The sequence below is a fragment of the Cupressus sempervirens genome, chromosome 5 (genome assembly GCF_028749045.1).
Source record: "Cupressus sempervirens isolate cs-2001-9-10 chromosome 5, ASM2874904v1, whole genome shotgun sequence".
In the NCBI taxonomy this organism is placed as follows: Eukaryota; Viridiplantae; Streptophyta; class Pinopsida; order Cupressales; family Cupressaceae; genus Cupressus; species Cupressus sempervirens.
This window is the reverse complement of record NC_143122.1, coordinates 559,986,869-560,011,950: the sequence shown is the minus strand read 5'-3', so window position 1 is coordinate 560,011,950 and position 25,082 is coordinate 559,986,869.

Sequence of the window (25,082 nt, the reverse complement as noted above, 5' to 3'; positions counted from 1 at the left end):
CTATTACTAAAAGTTGCAATGTTTCTTAGTTTAAATAAGAAAGGTTGTGTATATTTCAAACCATTGGTCCTAGGATCAAATCATCTTCTATCTTAGCTCCAATTGGTTGGTTTTAGGCTAGGACCAACTTTTTTCTAGCCACAATGTCCCTTCGATAGTATTGCCAACAATGAATAGAAGCAATCCTAAGGGTCTCTAAGCACCATTGGGCTGTGATCTTTGATTGGGCATTTCTTCAAGCTAATGTGAGGTAATGACAACATACCAAGTGTGATAAGATTTCATTGTATAGGCCTACACCAACCCTTCCTAATTTTAAGAGATTCAACTTTGTTTGGATTTTGCATCTGTATCTCACCTATTGCCAAAAGTTGCAATGTTGCTTAGTTCAAATTAGCAACATTGTATATATTTCAAACCAATGGTCCTAGGATCAAATCATCTACTCTATTAGATATAGTTGGTTAGGTTTAGGCTAGGACCAACCTCATTTTAGCCACAATGTTCCTCTAATGGTATCAACCACACTCAATTGAAGTGCCTCTAAGGGTCTCTAAGCACCATAGGGATGTAATCTTTGATCAAGTATTTCTCTAAGATTTTATGAGGTATTTATAAATTGTGGGGTTCTACAAGGTCATGTTGTCTAGGCCTACAACAACCTATCTCAATTTTTAAAGATTTGACTTTAGTTGGATTTGTCATCCATATCTCACCTATTACTGAAAGTTATAATGTTGCTCAGTCCAAATGAGCACGGTTGTGTATATTTCAAACCATTGGTCCTAGGATCAAATTGACTACTCTATTACATCTAGTTGGGTGGGATAAGGTTAGGACCAACCTCATTTCAGCCACAACATCCCTTCGATAGTATTGACAACATTGACTAGAATCATTCCTAGGAGTCTCTAAGCACCATCAGGCTATGATCTTTGATTAGGAATTTTTCTAAGCTTGTGTGAGGTATTGATGAACTATCAGGTGCTATACAATCATATTTTCTAGGCCTAAAATAACCTACCTAAGTTTTAGGAAATTTGAATTTGTTTGTATTTGGAATCTGTATCTGACCTATTGCCAATAGTTGCAATGTTGCTCAGTTCAAATGATAAAGGTTGTGTATATTTCAAATTGTTGGTCTTAGGATAAAATTACCTACTTTTCTAGCTAAGGTTGGTTAAGTTTAGGCTAGGATCAACCTCATTTCAGCCACAACCTCCCTCTGATAGTATCGACCACACTAACTGAAAGCATCCCTAAGGGTCTCTAAGTACCATCGAGTTATGATCTTTGATTGAGAATTTTTCTGAGCTCATGAGAGGTATTGGCTAATTGTCAGGTGCTATAGGATCATGTTTTCTAGGCCTAAAACAACCTATCAAAATTTTAAGAGATTCAACTTTTTTTAGATTTGGCATCTGTATCTCGTCTATTGCCAAAAGTTGCAATGTTACTCAGTTTAAATGAGCAGGGTTGTGTATATTGAAACTATTGGTCCTAGGATCAAATCATCTACTCTATTAGCTACAATTTTTTGAGTTTAGGATAATATGAACCTCATTTTAGTCATAATGTCCCTCTAATGTTATCAACCACACTAAATGGAAGCATCCCTAAGGGTCCCTAAGCAATATTAGGTTGCTTGACACAAATACAAAAGACATGAAATACTTTTACTTTTCATGTCTTATTACATCAACATAAGTGACAGATGAGTTTGATTACATGTTATAATGAATTTGGTAAACATGTTACATTTTTTATTATAAAATAATGAACATTCATTTGTTTAATTAATTACAAGAAAGTAAGATGAAATACAAGTTTAATGTATATCAAAATGAACAATATATTATGCCATATGAATCATATAGTTAAAAAAAGATGTTATGTCTCATTGGTACAATACAAAAGTCAAATACCCAACAAATGTTGAATGTGTACAATACAAATTTTGAATGTGCACATTACAATCTTGAATATATACAATACAAAAGTTGAATACATGAAAAATGTCGAATGTGTGCAATAGAAACATCAAATATGCGTAATACAAATCTCAAATATATACAATAAAAAAGTATAATATATGTTCATTTCATGTGATGATAAAAAATACATATGTATATCACTATAAATATCTATGACTATGTAGGATCATCAAAATTGAGCATCTTTGATGCAGTTTGTGGCTCACTAGGTGTCTGCAGAAGAAAAATTAAAATACACTATCAAATATCTTATCTATAAGTAATATGAAAATAACTAGAAATTGGGTTCTAAATTCTGGATACTTAATTTGTTCATTACCTCATCCCTTTGTCCCACAATTGGTTTGAATGATAACAGTAATGGGTTACTTCATCAATGGGTGGGACTTCTAAGAAAATGATGAGGTAGAGTGACAATCGGAGACACAATTACTAATGAATCAATGCTCACAAGAGGCACAACCATTAATGAATCAGTGCTTTTAAGAGGCACAACTTGTATGGTAAGCGATAAAATGTTAGACTTATATAGTGGCATCATGGATTCCAAATAGAGGAAAAAACTTAAAAATGTACCATAGTCTGAGCTAACTCTCCCATGCTAGAATGAGGTACAACTATTGATGAATCAATATTAGTATGAGACACAACCTATATGGTAAGTGATAAAATGTTAGGATTGTAGAGTGGCATTAGGGATTCCAAATAGAATAAATAAATGAAAAACATAATGGAGCCTAAGGTAGATCTCCCATGTTAACATCAGGTACAACCATTGATGAATTAGTGTTGGTATAAGGCCCAACTTGTATGGTAAGCGATAAAATGTTAGCATTATAGAGTGGCATTAGGGATTCCAAAGAGAGTAAAAAAACCAAAAAATGTACTATAGCTTGAGCTAGATCTCCTATGCTAGCAAGAGGTACAACCACTAATGAATCAATGCTAGTATGAGGCACAACCTTTATGTTAAGTGATGAAATTTTAGCATTATGGAGTGGTGTTAGGATTACAAATATAGAAAAAAAGAGTACTACAACCTAAGATAGATCTCATGTGCTAGCAGTAGGTATAACCATTGATGAACCAGTGAGTATGAGTCACAACTTGTATGTTAAGTGATAAAATGTTTTCATTATAGAGTGGCATTAGAGATTCCAAATAAAGTAAAAAAACAAAAAATGTACTACAAAAAGTATACTATAGCCTAATATGGATCTCTCATGCTAATAGAAGGCACAACCACTGATGAATCAATGCTAGTATGAGGCACAACCTATATGGTAAGTGATAAAATATTAGAATTGTAGATTAGGTGTTAGGGATTTCTATCAGACACATAAGAAATCAAAATTGAGATCACAAGATGGATTCAACTAAGAATCTACATACATACCTCTAGCCTTTCTTGTGTTTGGCCCCATCTTTGACACTCATGACTCCTAACAAAATGAAATGAGAAAGGATTTGCACAAAGTCTCAAAGAGTGTTGTAATAGGTAAAAGATAAATAACACATGTTCATAAGACAAATTGTTGATAATTACTATAAAGCTAAAAAAAAATGTACTCATTTATAAATGCAACTATTTAATATGTATATAGAAAAAATTAATACGATAACATAAATTTTATGAGAAGGAAAATATGAAAATTTACCTCCTTTATTGCCTCAACATCGATAGTCTCAGGTGCATTCATCAACTCCAAAAAACTCAATTGTTTCTACATATATTCAACAAATAAGTCAACACATATTCATCAATACTAAGTACATGTATATACATTCATTCGTAATAAATTTTAAAATATAAACTTGACTTGTATTTAATACCATTTTTGCTTCAATGTTCTTGTTGATTTCCTTCCCTTTCCTCCAGACCTTGAAGTATGTGGAGTACCCTAAAGAAGAAATAAATATACAATAAGATGAATCAATATGACACATCATGAGTTTAATTCAAATTTTAAACTTGATAGGTGTACAAGGTATGGTACCTCATATCTCTCAAGGCCAAAGTTAATGGAAGAAAGTGTAACATCATCAACTTAAAAAATTTCAGCCCCCAAAAAGCCCTATAAAATAGTAAAGAGTATTATTATAGATATGAGATAATGTTGTAAATGGAAAGGAGGCAAATTAAAAAGAAGAAGTTCATAAGAGAGCAAAAAGAAACAATAAGGACTTGGAGGATGATATTGAAAGGATAGTTGAAAGATAGGAAAATTTGGGGCTCGAAAAGGCTACAAGGCCTAAATTAAAAACAAGGATACCAAGAAGGAAAAGAGAGATGCAAATGAACTTTTGACACCTTGTCAATAAATAAAAGTGGAGATTCATGATCTCCACACTCTTGGAAGACACTCGATGTGATATGGAGGGTGTTTGATGCAGATGCTTGTATGGAGGATGAACTCATGGTGTTCATTAGATGGAGTTTGGGTATGTTAGGAGCAAGATATGTGGATGGGAATTGGATAGATTTGATGAATTTGGGAGGGTTTCAATGATGGTGGGAGTTGGAAGAAGATCTATAAGAGGGTTGGAGGAAACAGGGATGATATGTTGGAAATGATTGAAATGATCATGAGAAGAGTTGTTGGAATAATATATGGAACTGGTAAAGAATGTCTTCAATCATTATTTTGTCATTGATGTGAAACTTACTACTTGCAGGAATGACAATTTCTTTAGTGATCCAAATACTATCAATTAAGTTGATTGTCAAGGTGGAGGAAATCAATAAGATGTAACTAGAACACCTAGAGAAAGGTTGAAGTTATGATGTTGTAATGAAGTACAAGGATCAGCTAAGCAATTGATGAAAAAGTGTATTTGATGACATACTATAAGATACAAAGAATGGGTACACATAAATATAACAAAGATTTAAGATTTTAGCTAAGTCTTTTGTAAAGCTCAAACTAAGTTCATTAGAGAGAAGGAGCTGAGCAAGCTACTAAGAGCCAAGAAAATTCCTAGTTGATGCCGAGTAAACTTCAAATGCTGAGTAAACTCCAGATGCTGAGTAAACTAAAAGATGCCGAGTAAACTTCAGATGCTGATTAAACTTCAGATGCCGAGTAAACTTCAAGTGCTGAGCAAAATCAAGTGCTGAGCAGAACCAAGTGTCGAGTAGGTATAGGTGTTGAGTAACACAGAGGTGCTAAGCACCAGTAACCCAATAATGTTGAGTTGCTACATTATTTTGGAAATCAAATATTCGCCAGATCTAAGCTGACAAGGTTGTTATCTAGAAATTTGTGAATTAAAAGGAAGATAAGAATGATGAGCTGGTGGCACAGAACACCATGTAGAACATTTTTCTTTTAAGGATACAACTAGTGAAGTTTCTAGAAGAAAATAAGATATGGGGTAGATACATTTTATCCTACCAAATCCAGAGGGAGAATTGAGTAGAAAAGGTAAATCAGACTTCTATTTAAGGAGACATAAGTTAATGAAGAAGATATAGAGAGAGAGAGAGAGAGATGTGGTCAAGCATAAAAAGCATGAAGCATTAAAAAAGGTGCTAAGGAGGAGAAGTCACAGAAAATCTATTTGGACAGATGACCACAAGGATGATTGCATTGGCAAAATGAGTAAGAATACTCAAGGAGATGAAGCTTGAGAGGAACACAAGCAGTCAAAGTTGAAGTGATTAAAGCCAAGCATAAAGGATTGAACTGAAAAGCGTGATCTGAAATCTGCAAAGTATGTTGTAAATTATATCAAATCAAAAGACCATTATCGTTACTTTCTAGTAATTGTAACAGTAAGTCTAAATCCTATGGACTTAGGTTGGTTTAATAGCCATTAGATAAATCCTTTAACCAGGTGACATTCCAAAAAAATGTTCTAAAGACCTTTAACCAGGCCCATTCCTAACAGTTTGGTGAAATCCTTTAATAGGGTCACATTTAACAGTGTGTTGTAAGCCTTTAACATGGCAGGCTTTTAACAGGGCATCACTTTAGAAGAGTGAGAATCAAGTAGCATGTTACTGGTTCTTTTTCCCAAATTGGGTTTCCACATAAATCATTGTGTCATGTGTTGATCTTAAATGCTTTATCTTTGCATGTTGATTTATAGTAACTTGCTTATATGATTGATTTAAGTATTGGATGGATGAAAGGTAGATGGATTCATTAAAAGTAGTAAAAAAGGCATTAAAAGGGAATTTTGGACCTTGAATAACTGATTCACCCCCCCCCCCCATCAGTTATTCTAAAGAATTCTAACAATTGGTATCAGAGCAGACTGCTGATTCAGTTTAAAAGGACTACAAGCAAAAAAGATCAAAATGGCAAAGAGAGAAGTTCCCAAGCTCAACAAAGACAACTTTGTTGCATGGCAAACTTTGATGAAGCTACATCTTGGATCCATAGGAGATTATGCTCAAAATTCAATTGTTACTAAACATGTAGATCCAACAAGTGCTCCTACTGCAGAAGACATGAAAAACAAGCAAGAACACAATCAAACGATGTTGGAAATTGCCTCTGCACTCAGTTATGCTAAATTTGATGATATCAAAGGATGTGACACTGCATTCAAAATGTGGAAAGCCCTATTAGACATCTATGGAGGAGAACAGAATGTACAAAGAGCAAAAAGAGAAAGTCTCAAAGGAAAGTTTGATGACATGAAAATGGAAGAAAATGAGAATGATGCTCAGTATGGTGCAAGAATAAAGGAAGTGGTAAGTGTAATAAGATACTTGAGTGGTCAACTAGATGAAGATGTTGTTAATAGTAAGTTCTTAAGAACCTTGCTCCCTATCTATGCTATAAGAGTATCAGCAATACAAGAGTTAAGATGTATACCAGGAAATAATCTAAGTTTTGAAGGTATAATCGGTAGACTCACTGCATTTGAGTTATCTAACTTTGACAACTACAGACCTAAAAATGTTGAATCTACTTTTAAGGCCAAGTTATCACTAAAAAATGTTAAAAAAATGAAATCAAAGAAAGGAAGAAAAATGAAGTATGTATCCAGTGATAGTAGCACTGATGAAGAAGATGTGGACCAATTGGAAGCATTGCTTGCTAGAAGATTTCACAGGGGCAAAGGAAAATTCAAAGGTAAGATGCCTATCATTTGTTTCAATTGCAATGAAGTAGGTCATATTGCTGCAAGGTGTCCACAAAAAAAGGATTCCAAGGAAGGCAACAAATACAAGTACAGAAGAGATGATGACAAGAAAGATTACAAAGAAAAAGGTAAGAAGTGTTATATTGTTGAAGAAAATTATGATGACAATGATGATGAAGTTGTTTATGTAGCCATGAAGGACCAATCTAATGAAAAAGAGACCATAGCACTGGTAACATGTATAAACAAGAATGACAGATGGATCATAGACAGTGGATGCTTACATCACATGATAGGAGACAAAAGTAAGTTTGTTAACTTTACTCAGTATGATGGAAATAGTGTTAGATTTGGTAATGATGCTCCATTTCAAATCAAAGGAAAAGGTTCCATTAAGCTCACAGAACAAATTTCATGTGACAATGCATACTATGTTGAAAGATTAAACTACAATTTACTAAGTGTCTCACAGTTAGGCAATATAGGTTGCAAAGTGGAATTTGGAAACAAAACTAAAAAAATCTATGATACTAATGGTAAACTGATAGGAAAAGGAGATCAAACAAAGAGTAATTTGTTTTACCTTAATATGGATGATGTTTCTTGTTTATTTGCAAAATTTGAAGATGAATGGTTGTGGCATAGAAGATTATATCATGTCAACTTTGACAATCTAGTCAAAATCAGTAAAATGAAGAAAGTCAAAGGTTTACCAAAATTGAAGAAGCCTGATAACATCATGTGCAAACAATGTCAGCTAGGAAAAATGACAAAGTCAAGTTTCAAAAGAAAAAACTATACATCTAAAGAGATACTTGAGTTAATTCACACTGACTTATGTGGTCCAATGGAAATACAAAGCTATAAAGGAGATAAATACATAATGCTATTTTTTGATGACTATTCCAGGATGATGACTATTATGTTCTTAAAACAAAAATTTGATGCTTTTCAAATGTTTAAGTGGTATGTGGCTAGAGTTGAAAAGGAAACTGGAAAAAGCTTGAAATGCCTAAGATCAGATAGAGGTGGTGAATTTACATCAAATGAATTCAAAATATTCTGTAATGACAAAGGAATCAAAAGACAAACATCAGCTCCTAAAACTCCCCCACAAAATGGAATTGCTGAAAGAAGAAATAGATCTGTGATTGATTGTGCTAGAACACTAATGATGAAAAAGAATGTTGCTCTAAAATACTGGAGAGAAGCTGTAAGTCTAGCCGTTCATACACTGAACCGAGTACAAGTCAAGAAAGGTACAAATACAACACCTTTTGAATTATGGTATGGTTACTCACCCAATGTAAAACATTTCAAAGTATTTGGTTGCAAATGTTTTATCCTTAAAGATGTTAGAAATGGAAAATTTGATGCAAAAAGTGATGAAGGAATATTCCTTGGTTATTCCACTAGAAGTAAGGCATATAAGTGCTTGAATACTAACACTAAAAAAATTGTGGAAAGTGCAAATGTAAATTTTGATGATCACACAGAAGTCCAAGCTAAAAAACCAAAGAAAATGGAAGAATACAGAACCTTTTTGTATTCTTACGAAGGAATGACTGATGATAAGGATGATGTCAATCAAATTGAAACTCAACAACAAATTTTAGTATCAGCCGAGTCTCAACCAGTGAATGTCGAGTTGCAGAATGAAGAAAATGCACAATTTGATTCTAAAAATAGTACACATGATGAAGAACAACCTGAAAATGAAGTGCATAGTGATCCTGAATCTGAAAGATCAAATATGGAAACAAGGACAGAGCCAAGATTGTCCAAATATGTAAAAAGACATCACCCTACTAAACAGATAATTGGTGAAAAAAATGCAAGACCAATGACAAGGAACAGACTAAGACAAGAATCATGTCTAATTAGCAAATCTGAACCCAAGACAGTATATGGTGCACTACAAGATGATGACTGGTATAAAGCTATGGAAGAATAAATTGATCAAATAAGAAAAAATAAAACCTAGAGTTTAGTTCCCAGACCAAATGACAAGAATGTGATTGGCACCAAATGGGTATTCAGAAACAAACTAGATGAGAATGGTAAGATTACCAAAAACAAAGCTAGACTAGTATGCAAGGGTTATGCTCAAGAAGAAGGAATAGACTATGGAGAAACATTTGCTCCTATTGCTAGAATGGAAGGAGTAAGAACTTTACTTGCATATGCTGCCTACAAAGATTTTAAAGTCTATTAAATGGATGTAAAATCTGCTTTCTTAAATGGTATACTAGAAGAAGAATTCTACATTGAACAACTAGAAGGATTTGTTGATGAAAACAACATGGTTTCCACGTAAATCATTGTGTCATGTGTTGATCTTGAATGCTTTATCTTTGCATGTTGATTTACAGTAACTTGCTTATGTGATTGATTTAAGTATTGGATGGATGAAAGGTAGATGGATTCATTAAAAGTAGTAAAAAAGGCATTAAAAGGGAATTTTGGACCTTGAATAATTGATTCACCCCCCCCCCCCCCCCCCCCCTCTCAGTTATTCTAAGGAATTCTAACATGATAGTTATAGGACATGGAAGAGGAATGATGAGTGCAGGAGATGGAAAAGTTTCAGTGAGCTAGCAACTTGACATGATGTAATTAGATGAGATGTCCTCATCAACTTAACTTGGACATGGATATTATATTGGCTTCCTTGTAAGACTTCTTAGAGATTGGGTGTTTATTGTAAAAAAAATATTTATATAACTTTGTGTTGTTAGTGTTATACCAATTAAGAAACAACATTTCAAAGCCAATATATTATTGGACTTTTAAGAATATTTAAAAATCTTTACCTTAGGTGTTCTTCTCCTAGCCTTTCACCTCTAGTAGAAAAAGTACTATGTGGTGTTCTTGTACCTCTTGCTACACCCTTCATTTCATATTATTCATATATCAATCTAAAGTTCTCTATGAAATAAAATAAAATATACTTTTATGATATTTAGGTGATTAAATAATATCATGTCAAAACTCATGAGTTTCATTATATGGGGTTTGGGTAATGCTAGGAGAAAGAGATGTGGATGGGAATTGGATGGAATTGATGAATGGGAGGGTTTCAATGATGGTAGGATATGGAAGAGGATTTAGAGGGGTTTCAATGATAATAGGAGATGGAAGAGGAATGATCAGTGCAGGAGATGAAAATGTTTCAATGTGCTAAGAACTTCACATTATGTAATTAGATAAGATGTCGTCATCAACTTATCTTGGACATGGATATTCTATTGGCTTCCTTGTAAGACTTCTTAGAGATTGGGTATTTGTGTAAAACAATTAAGAAACAACATTTAGGGAACATTGTGTTTTTAGTTTCATACCAATTAAGAAACAAAATTTTTAAGCCAATTTATTATTGTAGTTTTAAGAATATTTAGAAAAATTTACCTTGAGTATTCTTGCTCCTATCCTCACACCTCTAGTAGAATAAGTACTTTATGGTGTTCTTGTACCACTTGTTGCACCTTGCATTGCATATTGTTCACATATCAATCTAGACTGATCTATAATTTAAAATTTTTTTTTTTTAATTTTGTCATATTTAGGTGATTAAATGATATTATGTCAAAACTCAAATAAAAAAACATGTGTCTCCTATCCATCGAAGACATCACCATCAAATTATCTGAGTGTGAAATCCCCACCTCCGTATAAATAACAAGTATACCCACAATGTACACATTGATAAGATGAAAAGCCATCTTAAGATGCCTCAATATCCATACCATCAAACACATGCATTGATATCTAAAGAAAAAATGCCCCAAAGACTATAATGATGCACATAATGATGATGTAGGTGGCACAAGTGAGGATGCCATTGGTGGTGCAAGTGATGCAAGAAAAGATGATATTGGTGGTGTAGGTGATGCTGATGGAGCTATCATAGGTTGTGCTGACTGAGGTGTTATAAGTGATAATGATGGATTTGTTGCATGCTGTGATGACCCTAAAGGTGCATTTGATGATTCTCGAGGTGCCATAGCTGAAGGAAATCCACCTAACTATGAGCCATGCTCAATGATAACATCTATCAATGATGTAGTCTCATGAAGAGTCTATAAATCAATAGACTCCTTTACAATTGATGGGATCACAACATGATGCATGTTTTTCTATGTTGTATGTCTCCTCTCATTTTATGGTACCACCCTACGAGCTCTAGGTCTATCCTACGTAGAGCCTCTTCCTCTACCCTAGAACTCATAGATGTCAAAGTAAATTGTCTTCTCGCTAAGGATGAACTGACATGAATATAGATTTCTCAAAAAATATAGAGGCACCTCATTAATATTACATGGTGAAAGGTCAAATGCCATATACCACCTATCCCAAAAAGTATGATCACATCCTAGTATAAGTGCACCAATGAATAGGATAACTTTTTGTTTTGTGTAATGGGGAGTTACCAGATATAGGATCAATGAAAAGAGAACATTTAGTACCTTTCTTTATATATTTATCTTTCACTTGTAGATATGATAACTCATTAGCATAAAATTCATGACACAGGCCCTCCATTTACCCAATTTTGTAACTTCTTTAGACACCTCATTGACATTTTGGGTCATTTGTTAAAGTGTATTCACTAGGGTTGAGTGGTGAGAAAGTGTAGATGACCCTAACCTATTGACCATTTGGGTAATGTTAGCACTATTTTGTGTAAGGTGGTTTATCAGGTCCTCTTGCATAGTAGTTAAATGATGTAATTATATGCATAGAGGATTTATGGGAGGCGGTGCTTGTTAAATAGGAATATTGAGTGGAGGGTTTTTCTGTTGTGTCACTAAATGTGGAGGGTATTGTGTATGTGTTAGAATGGGTCGAGTTTTTTTTGGTTGTGTCACAATGGGTGGAGAGTTTGGCTATATAGGAGATGGTCTATCACCTCTCCCTCATTTTCTTGGATTCATTGATGCATCTATGTTAAAAGAATTTTTTAAAAAATACAAATTATGAAAAAATATTCAAAAACTTATAAATTACAAAACCACAAATTACAAAATTTGATGCAAAAATACATAAAGAATGAAAAGAATGAAGTACCTCATTTTTGGGGTGCCATGGATGAAAATACAATAAATAATCTCTTTTCCTCTCAAACCCAATTAGGTTTTGACCTTATCCTTCACACTCAATATTGTTGTTGCTATTTGAGGGCATAAAAATGGCCTCAAACATAGGTATTAGGAAAAAATATACCTTTTAAAACTTGATCAAGTTTTATGAAAATCGGTCTAGTTTTAAGAAGGATAATTTGAAAAACCCAATCAGGTTTTGCATAACCCAATCAAGATATCAAATAAGATATGTTTAATAACCTGATTAAGTTTTACAAAACTTGATCGAGTTATTAAACTTATCTTATTTCATAACCCAATCAATTTTTTCAAATTACAATGGCCAGGCTTGGATACCAAGCCTAGCCCACATATCACTTTAAATAACTTGATCAAGTTCTTGATAATTTTTGATCTTTTTTCTTTGTTGTCCACTTTTTTGTACACCAACTTGGTGCACTCACCCATGTATAAATCCTTATATATCTAATTTTGAGAATATATTACATTAGTTCTATGGATATGTGATGATCCACCTTCTAGGACATTTTTTTATAGGAAGACATCAACACATTTAACTTGGTCAACCTAGTCAATGAATGTCAATCAACAATTTGGTTGTCTTGAGCTTTTTATTTGGTTTCCTAGTTGATATGTTGTTCAATATAGGATTATTCATTCAATATTCAATTTAAACCTTTAGTCAACATGTGCATTTTGGATTTGGTTTTTTTATTAATAGATGTACGACTTTGGGTCAATGTTGCTTCATATATTTGAATATATGGCCTTTATATCATGCATTTTCTTAATACATTTGTTGGATATATATTGTTAATTTTGAGCTAAAAGATGCATTGCAATGTAATTACATTGAATGTCAACCTCAGGAAGCATTTGTATGCATAATGATGAATAAATATTAATGAGTATATTAATAATGTTATTTTGGATGTCATATATTTCATGATGATTCAATTAATGAAGTAGATGTAATGTAATTGCATTATCTTATCATGTTTTGTGTACACTAACCTATTGATGTGGACACCTACTCACATAGTGAGCACCACATGTTAGATGGTTCATAGGGTTGATTATTTTGTTATGGATGATCTAGATATGATTAAAAGATGAGTTGAGAAGTCAAAAATTTAGGGAATTTTTATTAATTTAATTTGATCTCCTTGAGCTACTAACATTATGAATGAGCTAAAAGTACTCTAAATGTAGATGAATGCATATGGTAGGAAATGAATTTGAAATATTTATTAGCAATGCCAAATCCATTTGATGCCAAGTTATGATATGTATGCAAAGGTATGTGTTTGACATCATGTAGTTTTAAGGTAATATTTTACTTAGTTTGGAAATTTATTAAGATAATGAAGTAATTGATTTGATATTCTTTGGGTATTTGATTGATTTGTGATATATGTTGGATTGAAATTTAGGTGTTGTTCCTATAATGCAACAAAGGGAATGGCACATCATAAGAATTGGGGAATATTGTCAGAGAGAGGTAGCCTTACCTTGTAAAATTATATTGACATAATGGAATTCCCACACTCACATGTAGAAAATGTTCTTGAAGTGATTACGTGTACATGTGCTTATACAAAATGTGTGTTATTTTCTCTAAACTTGTTACTTCAACTATGTGTTAATATTGTCTTTGAAAAGGTAGTTCCATTACAATTAACGTGTTAATTCTACTAAAAGAATTCTAATGAAATTTTGACTTTATTAAGTAGGTTGAATTCAATATTGTTAATTATTGTAATAATATAAATTAGATAAAAAAATCATGGCATTGTGAGACTCTTAGGTATGATTTTATATACCATTGCATTAAGATGATGCATTTTCTAAGAGAGGAAGAATGTCACAACCCATGTTGCCTTACTGAATAAAATGACATCCTTTTTTCCACCTAGATATATTTAAAATTTGTGAATTCCAAATTGAAATGGGAATCTTGTCAGGTATAATTATATAGAGGGAATTAAGGAATTGATTTCCAATTTATAAAAATATCTTAACTAAACAAATTTGAGACTATTACATGAAGTGGAAGGGAAGGTAATTAGCTAGGCCACTAACCTTTTTATGGAATTTTTTTGTGTAGATGGAGGATTGATATGTATCTACGGATAGGCATTCTATTTCTAGGAGGGGGAAAAAACAAGGAAACCATTGGAGGAAGGCTCTAAATAAAGAGAGTGCCTCTAATGGAAAAGGTATGGAAAATCATGAGATGCTCCCTAAATAGTTGCATACACTAGAGTGCTCTCATTTTTACTATATATTGTTCTTCCATATCCTTGAGCCATCTAGCAACCTGCTGTAATCAATCAAGATAAGATGACATTTCTCATTTCAATCAATGAAAACTTCTTTCTTGGTTCTTAATACTCAAACTAGATAATGATAAATATATTTTGGGGAAGGAAAATAAAATTTGAAAGTTATTACTCAAAATATTATTGGGTATTTTCTAGAATAGGAAGTATTCAATAAGAGCTGGAAGAAAGAGCCCAACTCAACACTAAGAGGACACAAGAGCATTGAGAGAAAGATTTAAGATTCAAGGCTTCACAACCTTTGTTAATCTAGGCTCTTTGTTGTTTAAGCAAGTATTCATAGCCATTTCTTAAAATATAGAGTAACTAGAAGTTAATAGTTCACAAAATTTTTAATAACAATTTCTCTAGATGTATTTCTTCTATGATGTATAGCAATGGTCTAAACTTATCATTTTTATTCCTTCTTGCCCAACCATGAGTAGAAGTGTGACACAATGGATGGGTAAGAAAATATGGAAATGTGTGATAGACTGTCTCAAAGGATAGCAATCTTATCGCACAATAATTTTAGGATATACTCAAACTAGTTTTGTAGAAGACTATTTTAAATATTACGAGCCTACCCAATTGAGAACATGTGGGGGCTTAAAATTTACAATGTTTACTAGCATCCTCTATAGTGATGCACAATTGATAAAATTATGGTAAACTATGAACATTAATCACAAAATTAAAGAAAACTTAGAAGCATTGACAATGGATTTAAAATAAAATAGTTTATGCCACCCTCAGACTCAATCCCAAATGAGAGCTTATGTGTAGCATAATGTAGGCCTTTGGCAAGTTCTATACTTGGAAATACTATAAATGGAATCCATCATGTCAAGGTTTTTACAAGACATTATAACTCATTTACATAATATTGGTACTTCATTATAGAAATGTAATTTGATGAAAAGATCTCAATCCTTCTCTTGTAAGCACAAATGACTTAAAGTCATTTTCACATTGTTCACCATGATCCTCATCATTTTCACAAGATGGTATCTTTGAAACAAGTTTTTGGATACCCTTTGAAGCATTCAAATTTATGGAGTTTATCAAATATGTTAAGGTAAAGTCTATAAAACATGTCACTTTTCTAGTGGGATGCACAAATTATGGTTATATAACCGAGTGAATGCTCAAGTGGTGTTGACCATGAAATTGAGTGGTATTTTGGACATCAAAGGTCATGGGTGTAACCTATAGACATGTTTTATTCTAGAAAACATTAACTACCACACTCCAAACTATATTATATCATTGCTTCTTAATGTAATCCATCTATCTAGTACTTCTCTTAGTTTGTTGTTTACAAATCTAGAAGGGAAATGATAAACTATTCACATTGGTAATTAGCAAGATGATGGAGCAGCTAACATGGATTGTAGAAAAAGGCAAAAAGAAACCCTTAACATGCCAAGAAACAGCTCCAAGCTCATAAAAAAGCCTCAATAATATCCAAAATAGTAGTAGTAGCAATACTGAAAATTTAGATCTCACTTTCACCTTCCTATTGCCAAGAAAGACTAAGATTCTAAGGGAGATATAGCATGATGAAAGGTATGAGGAAGATTATGATGAGAGTGTAAATTTTACATTAATTTATCATAGTGATCCAATTTCTTTTGAGGAATCTATGAATGAAGAGAAATGGTGTAATGCAATGTATGAGGAAATAGATGCTATTGAAAGAAATGAGACATGGGCATTAACTACTGTTCCTCCCAAGAAGCAAGTAATTGGAGTGAAATGGGTTACAAAACCAAGTGCAATGCTGAAGCAAAAATAGATAGAAATAAGGCACGTTTAGTGGTAACAGGGTACAAGTAGCTATATGGTACAGATTATGATGAGACATATGCCCTATTTGCAATAATGGACACCATGCATGTTGTCATAGCAATTAAAGTGCAACACAAATGGAAGGTATATCAAATAGATGTGAAGTCCACCTTCTTGAATAGTGTATTGAAGGAAAAGTGTATGTGGAGCAGCCACCTAGTTATGAAGTTGCAACTGAAGAACACAAAGTGTATAGATTGAAGAGAGCTCTTTATGAGCTCAAGCAAGCTCCACAAACATGGTATAGCAAGATTGACTCATATTTGATGAAAAATGGCTTTAGCAAAAGTGATGGTGAGCCCATACTATACATCAAGGCAACAAGTGGTAATGTGTTGATTATTATTTTGTATGTTGATGACATGATCTTCACTAGAAATGATAATTTCCTAATTGGTGAGTTCCAAGAGGCCATGAAGAATGAATTTAAAATGACAGACCTAGGTCTCTTGAAGTACTTTCTAGGCATAGAAGTAAAACAAATGCATGATCACATATTCATCTCTCAAGAAAAATATGCAAGGCAAATCTTGGAGAGATTCAAAATGTAGAAAATTAAAGTAGCCCCAACACCAATAGTAGTAGGTTTGAAGTTGAGCAAGGAAGATTACAAGAAAAGTGTGAATCCAACACTATAAAAGAGCATGGTTGGAATTTTGATGTATTCGACTGCAAATTGGCCATACATGATGGATGTAGTAAGTTTGAATTGTAGATTTATGGAAACACCAAAGAATTCCCATTGGAAAGAAAGAAAGAGGATCCTAAGTTATGTGAATGGTACCGAGGGATTTGGAATTTTGTATACTATTGTAAATGATTTCAAGTTTTTTGGTTACACGGATAGTGATTGGGCTAGAAGTTTAGATGATAGGAAGAGCACTTCTGGATACATGTTTCATATGGCATCAGGTGCAACTTCATCGGCAGCAAAGAAGTAACTTATTATTGCTCAATCTATAGTAGAGGCTGAATACATGGCAATGAATATAGTAGCATGTCAAGCTATTTGGTTTAGCAAGGATCTTGACAAATTTGAATAAAATGCAAGAGGATGGAACCACAATTTATTGTGACAACATTTCTTCCATTGCATTATCCAAGAATCCAGTCTTCCATGGAAGAGGCAAACATATAGAGATTGGATATCACTTCTTCAAAGAGTTGGTGGAGAATGGGGATATCAAAATGGAATTTCGAAAGTTTGAACAATAGCTAGCAAACATTTTTACTAAGCCTTTAGGTATTGGAACTTTTGTACACCTAAGAGAGTGTCTTGGTGTAGTTGATTAGACCAGGAGTGATCCTTTGTTTGTTTGGCTTGGGACAAAGGGGGAGTGTTATAATATTTAATGCAAAAAGTCATTTTGACACTAGAGCCAAATGCCCACCTACCACCTTGATGACTTGTAGAACAGTCAAAAACATTGATGCATAGTAGGTGAGTTCAAATTCAAAATGAGAGGGAAAAGATTTTTGGGAGGAGACAAAAGGAATGAATCTTGTTCATTTGATTAGTTAAAGAAGAAGAAGAGAGTAGAGTAGAAAAGTTGGATTAGTTGTAGAGAGAAAAGGAAATTGATCAGCAGATCAAGTCAGAGTTTAGAAGACAAAAGGGAGTTTTAGTCTCATGTTTGCAATTGTACATGTTGGATCTTTTATTATTCTATAAGTTCTTATTGATTCAACCTATGAAGTAGTGATTACTCTAGGCATTATCGTATGCAGCCATTAGAGCTATAAATTTAAAGTTTAAAATTTTACTAGTTTGAATATTTTAGGGTTTTTCTAGTTAAATCCAAATGCTCCCAAATTTTTCAATAGTTTTGTTGAATAGAATATAAGTAAGAAAGTAGCATACTTGACAATCTAATGTCCTCCTTCTATTTAACATTGCGTGTTTTGCATTTAAGATTTCCATACAAGTTTTTGAAGTTTTCTCTCTAAATTTTAATGGTGAAAAATTCCAAACTGTAAATCTATTAAATACCTCACTTAGTTTAATCTAATACCAAGCTCTCTCTTTGTTGTTATTGCCGAGCTCACTCAGCATCCTCTTTTGCCAAGCATCACCTTGCAATGGTGACCAAGCTCACTTAAAATCTTCACTGTCAAGCTCACTTGGCATACACTATTGCCAAGTTGCCCTTGCGTGCTAAGTTGACTCAACTTTTTCTTGTGCTAAGCTCACCCGACACCCACTACCTATCACTCAGCATCCATTGGTGTTGAGAAAAATTGACACTCAACACCTTCCTATGCCAAGCAAATTTTTTAGGGTCATGATATATTTTTCACTCTTACTAGTGCACAACTTATGCATCCCTAATGTATATTAAGTAGTATTTGCTTCCATTTCAATGATAATCTAGTAAACTATAAGTGAAAGACATTAATTTTGAGACTTTTCCATTAAATGATCAATATGGAAGTTAATGATCAATTGATTGTGTATATGTTCATTAGAGCATTTTCATAAACTTAGGTAAATTTATATTAACTTATCTCTCATATATGGTTTTTCCTTCTTTATGGAAGGGCATGAAATAAATACAATCATGAAATGTATTACAAATGTCTCTAAACTATTGATGTTTTACATAGATCTCATTTTCTTATAGATTGTACAACTCAATTATTCACTAAAGTGGCTGGTTGAGTTGATATTATGTTGTGAGTAATTGATTCATATACATAGTGCAATAAGCCTTGTCAATTCACAACTTGAAAGACTATGATTGTGTTAACTGCTCTTATATGATATGAATTGTATTTTAGAAATGTGTTAATTAGTTGATAAAGTACACCCTTATGAAATAATGTAGGAATGTTAATATTTGTTGTATACTTTCATTTCACGTTTTGAATACAAGGATAGTTTTTGTCTAATATTATGGTGGAATGGAACATGATTTTATAAATATCACCTAAGGATTTGTTAAACTCTCTAAATTCATGCTTAAGGAAATTACTTGATAAAAACTAAATCTTGTATTAATTATAGTTTTACTTATTGAATGATTCGCATAGTACATATTGAAGAATTTATATTCATGTGTCGAAATAGAAATGAATCTGAAAATACTTCTTGGAAACTAAGATAGTGACATTATGTTCATTGCTTGAAGAATACCTTGTGAGATTGGATCTTGATATCATGGATCCCAAGGTGCCAGATATTGAGCATAAAATTTATTATATACACAATTCCACTACTATCCTCTTAGTTTTGTATGTTTAGATTATCTCATTTTTGAGCTGGGTATCTTCCATGTTAGGAAAGATTATGGGGAAGCTTAATACCTTCATGGTAGGGTGGTAAAGAACTCCTAAAATATTCTCACCCCTTATGTTCTTAGATACATTTTGGAGCCTCTGTTAGAGTAGTTGACTTATCTGATATAATTTGGTATTCTGGTAACTAAGTTGTAGTTTCTTTTAGACTTGATCATATATGTATTTCTTTCTTTTCTAAAATTTAATGATAGTTAAAAAAATTAATGTTTTATTGTCAATAATTTAATGCCTTGACTCTTTTACTTCCCTTTTATTGAGATTCCTAACATGCATTGGTTCTATAGGAGCAGTCTTTACAAAGCTACCAAAAAAATAATTAGCAACCCAAGCAGTCTCTATAAAAACACACATTTAATATAAAGCATAAGCCTTCAAAAAAACTAATAAAGATGCATCCCTCAAAATAGTGACACAACAATACTCTAAGAATAGAAACACAAAACCAAAAAGTACCAATAGAGTTAATCACTGAGGAAAGCCTCAACAACATTTAGATAATGTCATATTCATGTGCTGAAATAGAAATGAATCTAAAAATACTTCTTGGAAACTAAGATAGTGACATTATGTTCATTGCTAGTCATAAGGCCCACCAGTGCCCCTGTGTGGCAAAGAAGTTGCCCACGGAACCAGTCAACTCTGATCAAGTCAAGAAGCAATCATCTTGCCCTTTAGGTAAGGGTAAGATGAAGTATTTATGGAGATGCAAACTTTCTACGGTGCAAGAGAGGAAGGCTGTCAGCCATAAGGACAAAGTCTTGAAGGATACTCCTAAGAAGGACACCCCCAAGGAGCAGGTTAGTGCTACCCCCCTTGAGGGGTCATTCCTTGGAGATGCTAGACTTAGCCTCAATGGAGGCTCCTAAGAAGTAGGCTAATCCCCAATCCCAAGCCTTGGGATATGCAGAGGAGCAAGCTCCTCCTTTGGATGCCACAGAGCAGCTTATATCTGCAGAGGAGCAAGCTCCACTTTTGGAAGCAAAAGAGTAGCTTAGTTTGGGGTAGGAAGCCCCAGCCTGGATTTCTCCAAAAGCTATGGAGAGCTAGGATAAGCTTCTTTCCCATAACCTCACTGATGCCAAGACCCCTTTAGGGTCAAAGGGGGAAGTACCTTCCGCTCCCAAAGGGCTAGAGTCCAAGCTCCATTTTCTCATTAAAAACATGGATCCAGACCAGATCGCCCAGTGCGAAGGTCGGTTAGAAAGTAGTGTGATGGTTAGCCTTGATGACTGGTGCATGGTAAAGAAGAAAAAGAAGAACCAAAAGAACCAGTACAATGTCCTCCCTCCTTCATCTCTAGCATCTACTAGAAGTAGGGTCAAATCTAATGTCGAGATAACCCCCAAGGGAGCAGGAAGAAAGAACTCAAATCAGCTTCTTCAAGAAGAAACAAAAAGGAACCTGGCATATGGGAGCAAGAGAACTATCAAGGATTTATCAAGAGGTAAGAAATGAAAGTCATCCATGGAATATAAGGGGCCTAAATGGGGCTCATAAATAGAATCTAGTCAGCAATATGATTAGAGACCATAGACCCGACTTTCTGATGATACAGGAGACTAAAATGAAAAGGGACCTAGTTAAGAAGATATCCTTCAATAAAGCTTTTAGTTGCAAAGCCTCAAATTTGAAAGGTGCTTCTAGAGGAGTACTAATCCTATACAATTCCAGGGCCTTCAAGTTATCTACTCTTTTCATCTCTTACAATGCTCTTCTGTGTGAGGTATCTCACATCCATAGCAATAATTCTTGGCTTATCCTTAACATGTATGCCCCCAACACCAAAAAGGAAAGGAACTATTTTTGGGTCAAGTTCCTCAACATCCTGTCTAATTTTAATGTTAACAAAGGGATTATCATGGGGGACTTCAACTCGCCTCTCTCTGATGCTGACAAATGGGGGTGTCTTTCCCCAAATCAGGATAGTAAGCGTGACCTCACTTTGTTCATTCAAAATCTTGCCTTTTTGGATATGGACCTTCAAGGGGGAAGTTTCACTTGGTCTAACAAGAGATTTGGGGGAGATAACATTCAAGTTCACCTTGACAAAGCCCTCATATCTCCAAAATTACTTCTTTTCCATTCTTGCAGATTATCCCTCCTCCCTAGGGTGGGTTTCGACCACTCCCCAATCTCTCTCTCTATCACCCCCCTAGCTAGTAAAAGGGTCTTCCCTTTTCACTTTGAGAAAATGTGGCTTTCCCATCCAGTGCTAGAAGGAAAAATCTTTTTTTGGTGGAACTTTGAGGTTAATGGTACTGCTATGTTTAGAGTTGCCCAGAAGCTGAAAAATGTAAAAAGGAACATCAAATCGTGGAACAATATTGACTTTGGCCACATTTTCCAAGAGAAAGATGAGAAAATTGATCAGCTCAATTCTATCCTGGAAGAAATCCAGCTCTCCAGATATGATGATCACAATAGGTAGGAGGAAAAGGCTATCCTCTTGGATTTGCATAACATCATATCTAAGGAAGAGCTTTATTGGAAACAAAGATCTAGAGTGAGATGGTTGAAAGAAGGAGATCGTAACACCAGATTTTTTCACCTGACCACCATTAAACATCGAGCTAACAATAGGATATCTATTACCAAAAAGGGAAAATGTTTGGTTTCAAAGGAAGAAGAGATAGTGAAGGAAGTTGTTTGCTTCTTCTCCTCTCTTCTCATAGTTGATCCTTCCCTCTCTATGTCTGATCAAGAGGATATTTTGGTAGATATCCCCCCTTGTTGCAAGTTCATCATTACTCCTTTCTGAAAGCTATTCCCTCCCTAGAGGAAATTCACCAGGCCCTCTTTTCCCTCCCAGGGGATAAAGCTCTAAGCCTAGATGGCTTCCCTACTTTCTTCTTTCAGACTTATTGGAATGTGGTTAAGAAGGATGTGGTAAAGGTGGTCCAAGAATTCTTTGGGGCTAGGAATCTTCTCAAAGAACTTAATGCTTCTTTTCTTGTCCTCATCCCCAAGATTTCGAGAGCTGACTCTTTGGACAAATTCAAGTCCATTAGCCTCTGCTATTCTTTCTACAAGATTATTTCCAAGGTTCTCACTTTTAGACTCCTTAGTATTCTCCCCCTGATCATCTCACCCTAGTAAACTGGCTTTGTCCCTGGCAAGCAGATCCTTGATTCCATCATCTTGGTTCACAAAGTCATCCACTCTCTAGAGGTAGGTAAAAAAGAAGGATTCCTTCTCAAACTGGACTTGTCTAAAGCTTACAATAGGGTCGACTGGAATTTCCTCTTTGCTATCCTTCGGGCCTTTGGTCTTGATGCTCAGGTATGCAAACTCATCTCTCAGCTTGTATCTTCTCCCTCTTTGTCTATTCTGGTTAATGGTCTTCCCACTCCATTTTTCTCCCCCTCTAGGGGTTTAAGGTAGGGTGACCTTATTTATCCTATCCTTTTTATTATCTTGGCAGAATGCCTAGGTAGACTCATCCAGTTGAAGATTCCAGACAAGAATTTGAAAGGTCTAAGGCCTTCTTCAAGACACTCTTCTTTCACCCACCAGCAATTTGTGGATGACACTATCTTGGGGGGTGAAGCCTCTATCTAAGAGGCTAGGACTTTTGAAAACATTTTGAACTCCTACACCAGAGGCTCAGGACAGGCTATCAATTTGGATAAGAGTTCAATTTTCTTCATCAACACCCCCTTGAAGAAGCAAAGGAGAATTGCTCACATCCTGGGTTGTGGCATCGGGTCCCTGCCTATGACTTATCTTGGGCTACCTCTTGGTATGAAACCTTTAGATTCCTTTTGGATCGGCATTATAGACAACTTCAATAAAAAAATTGTAGGTTGGAAAGGGGCCACCCTCAGTCAAGTAGGAAAATGCTCTCTGGTTAACTCTGTTCTCCAAAACCTCCCAACCTATGCTCTCAGTCTTTTTAGGATTCTGGTTAAGTTTGCAGAAAGAATGGAGAGGATTCAGAGGGATTTTCTCTAGAGAGGAATTGATGACCACAAGAGATACGACCTGGTTTCCTGGGACCTTGTTTGCTAGCCAAAAAGCCAAGGAGGTCTTGGTATTAGAAAAATTTCTCACTTTAATCAATCCCTTTTGGCTAAACATCCTTGGTGCATCTTCCAAAGAAAAGGTGTTTGGAGGGATATTATGGCTGAGAAATATCTGGATAGATAGTCTCTTATCTCCATATTTCAAGGGGCTAAGCTACTGATGGGATCCCACATTTGGAATGGGATCTTGAAAGCCCTCCCCCTTGCAAAATCTAGGGCTAAATGGAAAGTTGGAATGGGAGACAAAATTATTTTTTGGTAGGATAGCCAGCTATGTTAGGAAACCCTCATTAATCACCCCATTTTTGGGAGGTGGGCTGATTAGTGTATTGGCAGATACAGTTTGATGGTAAGGAACTACATAAATGGTAATGAATGGCACAATCTAGCTGATATTTTGTAGGACCTCAAGCCTTTAATGTCCTCTCTGAATGCCATCTTCACCAACCAGAATGGTGACTCTTTAGTTTGGGGAGATTCTTTAGGGGGTCTTTACTCTGTGGCCTCTGGCTATCTATCCCTAGTGAGCAAAGAGGAGAAACCTATTTGGGCCAAAGCCTAGATCCCTAGGCTTACGCCTAAGATAAACATTTTTTTTGGCTCCTCTTACAAGATAAAATCCTCACCCTAGATAATTTAGCCAAGAAAGGCCAAATATTACCTAATAGATGCTGCCTCTATAAGCAAGATCAGGAAACGGTTAATCATATGTTCATCCACTACCCCTTCTCCTCTAGGGTGTGGAGCCATTTGACTACTAACCTGGACTTCAATTGGTGCCCTCCAGCTTGCATCCAAGATTTCTTTAGTTAGTGGAGAAGCCACCACCAAAGATTGATATCTTAGCTATTGAGCTGCTAGATCCTCCTACACTTCTATTGGGGAATTTAGAAGGAGCGCAACAACAGGATTTTCAGAGATAGGAAAGCTCCTAAGGTTATTATAGCTGAGAAAATTGAAGGCCTAATGAGAGAGAACTATGCCATAATCAAAGAAGGAGACATTAAGGTTGGAGGGAACAACAAAGCCAAGAAAGAAGACAACATCAAAAGAAGATAGAAGGCTATTTGGTCTTTTCCCCTTGAGAACTGGCATAAAGCCAATTTCAATGGGGCAGCCAAGGGGAATCCAAGGCCAGTTGGATGTAGAGGAATCAAAAGAAATAGTTCAAGAGGTGGAATTGCTGCTATCTCTTCCCCTATTTGCCACCAAACCAATCATCTAGTTGAAGCCAGTGCTGCTAGGTTCATTGTTAAGTTGGCCCTGGCCTCAGGGATTGAGTAGTTGTGGCTTGAAGGTGACTCCTTAAATATAATAAATTGCATTCTAGGAGCCACTAAACCCTCCTGGACCATCGAAAGCATTATTGAGGACCTAAAATTGGACCTAAGGAAATTT